Source organism: Rhinoderma darwinii, chromosome 4, assembly GCF_050947455.1.
Source record: "Rhinoderma darwinii isolate aRhiDar2 chromosome 4, aRhiDar2.hap1, whole genome shotgun sequence".
Lineage (NCBI taxonomy): Eukaryota > Metazoa > Chordata > Amphibia > Anura > Rhinodermatidae > Rhinoderma > Rhinoderma darwinii.
In genome coordinates this window covers 370,419,888-370,425,887 of record NC_134690.1, presented here as the reverse complement: position 1 = coordinate 370,425,887, position 6,000 = coordinate 370,419,888, and positions in this window count along the sequence as shown.

The following is a 6,000-nucleotide window of genomic DNA, read 5'->3' as shown; positions in this document are numbered from 1 at the left end:
GTGAATGGTAGAGCAGGGACCTTACAGCTCCCTGCTCGTCCATTGAATCACTGTATCTGCGTCCTGAACTTTGTTAGTTATGTCTAGGCGCGGAATCCCTGTCCAGAGTGATCTGACTGGGGATTCCGCTCCTAAGGGGAGCCCCTGATGTCTCTGTCCATATATGGACAGAGACGTCAGGCACTATGTCTAGGAGGGGAATCCCCGGCCAGAGCGATCTGACCGCGGATTCCGCTCTTATAGGGAGTTTAGGTGGCGCTATCTACAGGGGGGGGGGGGGGATGCTATCTACAGGGGGCGTGTTATCTACAGGGGGTGCTATCAACAGTGGGGGTGGTGCTATCTACAGGGGGGTGGCGCTATCTGCAGGGGGGTGGTGCTATCTATAGGATGGGTGACGCTATATGCAGGGGGGTGGTGCTATCTACAGGGGGGAAGGAGAGACGTCAGGGGCTCTGTCTAGGAGGGGAAGCCCCGGCCAGAGCACTGTGGCATGGGATTCCGCTCTTCGTGGGTGCTTAGGTGGTGCTATCTACAGGGGGGTTGTGTGTGCCACTGTCTACACAGGGGAGTGTATTCTGGGTCTCTCAAAGCCCTGGCAGACATGATAGTGCAGCGCTGCTTACCATGAAGCAGCACTGCACTTATTAAACCCGTTCCAGGCTGCCAACGTTTATATACGTGACAACTGCACGGGATATCGACAGTTGGAACGTATATAGCCGTATGGCAGTCGTGAAGGGGTTAAAGATGCTATATGGCTGCCCAGGAATCGCTTTATCTTGAGAAGGGAGAGCATGTACGTCCTGGACTGCCGCAGGTTAATCCGCAGTCTACTTAGGGACTATTCCAACTTGATACAGTCTGGATGTTGATGAAGAAGAGGATTAACACCACTCACCTTCCCTCTCTCCCATTACATGTCTGTCTCATAATAAAGCGTCAGGCATGTGATTTCCTTTTTCTATTCCCTTCTTCTCACTCCCCAAGCCACATCACTGTCTAATGATTTTTTGTTTGACTTGTAGTTAAGTATACAAGAAGGTTAGTGCATCATGTGGTGTGATGTACAGCACAGGGAAACCCATGCTGTATGTTATACTGCCGTGCTGCGTATGATTCATGTATTTATCTATTGTGTATTGCTTCATAACTTACATTGCCTCACAGTACACTGTATGTATGACTATCGATTGTTAATACAGTATTTTAATCAAAATTTACTTAGAAAGTTACCAAAATGTACTTACATGGTTTCTGCTCTTTGTATGTGGTATTTATTTTCCTTATTTACACCCTTCAAGTTCACAGGCTCACCCAACAACTTATTTTACCCTTCTCTATCCAACCCTTTACTTTTCCTATGATCCTCTCCTCCTCCTTTGAACTTTGGAACAAAACCTTGTGTTTGTAACTTCTTCCTTACTTACAATCTACACATATTCTATTTGCACTGGCAGAATCTCGTAAACATGACTCAAAAACTGTAAAATGGACCCCCCCCAGTTGCTGAGACCCCAATCTCAGCTGAAACACAAGAATGTGATAGTGATAAATGTCAGCGCTGTGGTACACAGCATGGTTATATATTACCACTTCATATCATATCACTATTGTGTGATTGCTGGCAGGGCCGGCGTCAGCACCCGGCAAACCCAGGCAAGTGCCGGGGCCCACTACCCTTTGGGGGGCCCACTCGGCCGCCGGGTGCTGACACTGCATGGCTCCTCCAGGAGTGGAGTCCCTGGCTAGAGTATTTCTGACGGGATTCTGCTTCTGGAGGGAGCCCCCTTTGCTATGGCAGTGCAGGGAGGTAGCTCCCTACTCCTACTGCCATTTACTAGGCTACAGACTCCCAAGCAGATTGCTAGAAGTGGCTCTGCTCTGGGACTCCGCCTCTGGGCAAGCCCCTGACAGTATATGGACAGTGATGTCAGGGGCTTCCCTAGAGTTCCAGGGCAGAGCCTATACTAGCGCTCTGCTCTGGGACTCCGACTCTGGGATTTCTCCTGACATCACTCTCCATATATCGAGAGTGATGTCAAGAGCAGAGCTGGAGTCCCAGGCAGAGCGCTAATAGCCCGGGACTTTGTCTCTGGGATTGCCCCCTTACATCACTATCCATATATGGACAGTAATGACAGAGGCTTCCAAAGAGCCGGAGTACCGGAGCAGAGCCTTTACTAGCGCTCTGCCCAGAACTCTGGATCTGGGGTTGCCCCTGACATCATTGTCCATATATGGACAGTGATGCCAGGAGGAGAGAAGGAGTCCCAGGCAGAGCGCTAGAAGCGGCTCTGCCCAGGACCCCATCTCTGGGGAAGCCCTTGACATCACTGTCCATATATGGACAGTGATGTCAGGAGCAGAGAAGGAGTCCCAGGCAGATGTTGCCCCCGACATCACTGTCCATATATGGACAGTGACGTCGGGCTCCTCCTGAAGCGGAATCCGCGGTCAGAGAGTTAACAATGCTCTGGTTTGGGATTCCACTCCTAGAGGGAGCCCCAATGTGGATTTGACACATTTTTATACATGTTTCGGTTTATGATTATTGTAGTGTGCAACAGGAGCATTTCAGAAATTATTCCAATAATAATATTACCTTAGTGATTTTTTTCCCATGGTATTCCCTAACATATTAGTATAGGATCACAAAAGATGAACCATTTATAAAAGTATTTTTGTGAGTAATGTATTTGTTAACCAGAATATATCTTTAAACCTTAAAGGGCACCAGCTAATGAATTTTTTTTTATTGGCTAATCCTACACAGATGAAAGTAAAACATGAATTCTCCAGAAGACAGTGCTGGTGATGACTTCATGACTAATATTCATGAGGTATTGCTAATAGCTATGATGCAATAATAAATTGCCTGGATGTATTACATTCATATATCATTAGCTGGTCGAATTGTTACCTCCACAGAGTTAGGGGTCTCTGTTTGTATTTTATTAAAAATATAAGTCAAAGACTGACCATTGAAGTGTCGGAGGGTATACGACACGTCACTGATGAGATCACGTTTCTGCGGCGGCTTGTTCTTTAGTGCCCACGCAGCCTATCTAGTTGTTCACTGTGATTTTGCCTGTGCGTTTTCACTGTGATTTTAGACAGCGCATTCGCATTACAAACCTGGTCAAATAGGTATAATGTCTTCAATGTCGGCACCAGCACATTTACTTTTTTAATCCTAAATACAAGAATACAGGCTTAGATAAGGGGTATCAAATACGCGGCATACGGGCCGCATGCAGCCTTTGAGGCTGTCATCTGCAGCCCGCAGTACACCGTAGCTCCTTAGGGAGAGGAGAGAGCAGACCTAAGGAGGGTGCTAGATGTTTTGCAATAGCGGAGGGGACGAGAGTGGAGAAAGACAGGAGATAGAAGATGATTGACGAGGGTTAGGGTAGACAGGAACAGGTTTATAAACTTGAAAAGGGAAAGATTAAACAAGTGTAATATGTGTGTAAACGTAATGGGGGGATAACATTTTGTTACCATGCTTGAAGAATGTTACTGTCATGTCCATGGCCGCGGGCCGTCAGGCTCACTCACCTCCTGACAGCTGCAGCCATGGGTCTGCGAGCGCTGGCCCCAGTCTCCTCCTCAGGAGACGCCAGGGCTCACTTCCGCTCACCTCGGACGGGTCCCGTAGGTTGCGCGCGCATGCTCGTGCCCGCTCTTAAAGGGGCAGCATGCGCACCAGACTTTAATGTAAAATTAGCCCATGAGTACCCTGGACTATAAGAAGGGCCCAGCCCCTCGCACCCATGCCTGAGCGCTATTGTCGTACCCAAAGTTTGTCTATGCAAATAGTCTCCTAGTGTTTTCCAGTTCCCAGTATTTCCCGTACCTGTATCCTGCATCCTGTATCCCGTGCTATCCTGGTCAAGTGCCGTGCTGAGCTGTAGTCGTGCTGTGCTGCATACCACCCCTGTCCTGCTACACCACGCCTGACATCTGCCTGCTGCCTAGTCCCAGCCGAGCCTGCCTTGCTACTGTCCGAGCTGCCACAGGTACCCTAAACAAACTATAGACTGTTAACTGCGCCCTGTTGGCCAGCTGCCATACCGTCAAGTCGGTATCGCCCAGTGTGTCCACGAACCCAACGTGACAGTACGCTCAGGCCATGGACCCCGCTGGTCCATCCAAGACCAAGATGATGTCACAAGCTGTCGTTCCTCCTACTACACCTCCTGGCAGTGTTGATCCTCAGACTACACCTCCTGGCAATGTTGATCCCCGTTTTTCTTTGCCACTTCCTGTCCGCTATGATGGAGACGCAGGTACCTTTCGTGGATTTTTGAACCAGTGCCAGATCCACTTCAGTATGCATGCATTAGTGCATTTTCATCTGACGGCGCAAGGGTCGCTTTCATCATCTATCTCCTCACTTGCAAGGCCCCTGCATGGGCGAATCCTATCTGGGAGAGTCACGGACCAGAGACCCGTGACTTCCAGGGCTTTCTCTGGACTTTTCGCATGGTGTTTGAGGATCTGGGACGAGTGTCTTCTGCAGTGGCTTCCTTGCTAAACCTACGCCAAGGAGACACCTCCGTGGGCGAGTATGCCATCCACTTCCGCACCCTGGCGGGAGAACTGTCGTGGAACAATGAGGCCCTGGTGGCTACATTCTGGCAGGGACTGTCTCCTAAGTTTAAGGACGAACTTGCCACCCGAGATCTACCGTCTACCATGGATGACCTCATCCTTCTGTCCGCCCGGATTGATATGAGGATCCGAGAACGGCTCCAAGAAGCTCGTCAGGAGGGAGGCCTACCTAGTCCAGTCCCACCCTTGCAGCAACCTCTGCTGTCCTCAGATGCCGATCCTCCTAAGGAGTCTGCGAGGATGGACGAGTGTAAGCTATCTACCCAGGAGAAACAACGCAGACGCACTTCAGGAATCTGTCTATATTGCGGTCTCGGAGGCCATCTTGTGCGTCTGTGTCCCCAAAAGCCCCAAAGCCTAGGATTGGTATAAGAGACAATATTGGGTAAAAAAGGACTTTCGTCTAAATTGTCCGTACCCGTGACCATAGTGTCCGGTGAGAGAACGCATCGGGTCTCTGCGTATCTGGACTCTGGATCCGCTGCTAATTTCATTTGTAGAGACCTGGTGGATTTTCTTCAATTACCCACTACACCTTTGGAGAGGCCATTGATGGTTGCATCGGTAAATGGACTACCTCTGCCAGACCCAGTTATAGCTGTGACTCCAAGTGGGAACTCTCCACTCGGAGCTGCTATCAGTCTTTGTCTTATCCAAGGCCATTAACCCCGTCCTGCTGGGTCTGCCTTGGCTCTGACTACATGCCCCAGTCCTGGACTGGTACTCTGGAGGGGTTCTCCAGTGGGGCCCCGAGTGTCCGAAGCGGTGCTTGGGACAGATTATTTCGGCTCAGCCTCCTCTGCCTCAGTCATTGGCAGGATTGCCTGGTCATTATGCAGCATTTTTGGACGTCTTCAGCAAGAGGGAGGCGGATACGCTGCCCCCACACCGGGCTTTAGAATGTCCTATTGAGCTGATTCCTAGTGCATTCCTTCCCCGTGGTAGGGTAAATCCTCTCTCTTTACCAGAGACTCTGTCCATGTCCACCTATGTTAAAGAGAACATAGTGCGGGGCTTCATACAGAAGTCTCCCTCTCCGGCAGGAGCCAAGTTCTTCTTCGTCAAGAAAAAGGATGGTTCTCTGCGTCCCTGTATCGACTACCGGGGTCTCAACCAGATCACGGTGAAAAATAAGTATCCATTGCCATTGATCTCAGAACTATTTGATCGTATACGTGGTGCCAAGATTTTTTCCAAACGAGACCTGCGTGGGGTTTACAACCTAATCTGGATTCGCCAGGGTGACGAATGGAAGACTGCATTTAACACCCATGATGGACACTATGAATATCTAGTAATGCCCTTCGGCCTGTGTAATGCTCCCGCGGTCTTCGAGGAGTTCATTAATGACATCTTCCATGACCTCCTCTATGTTTGTGTAGT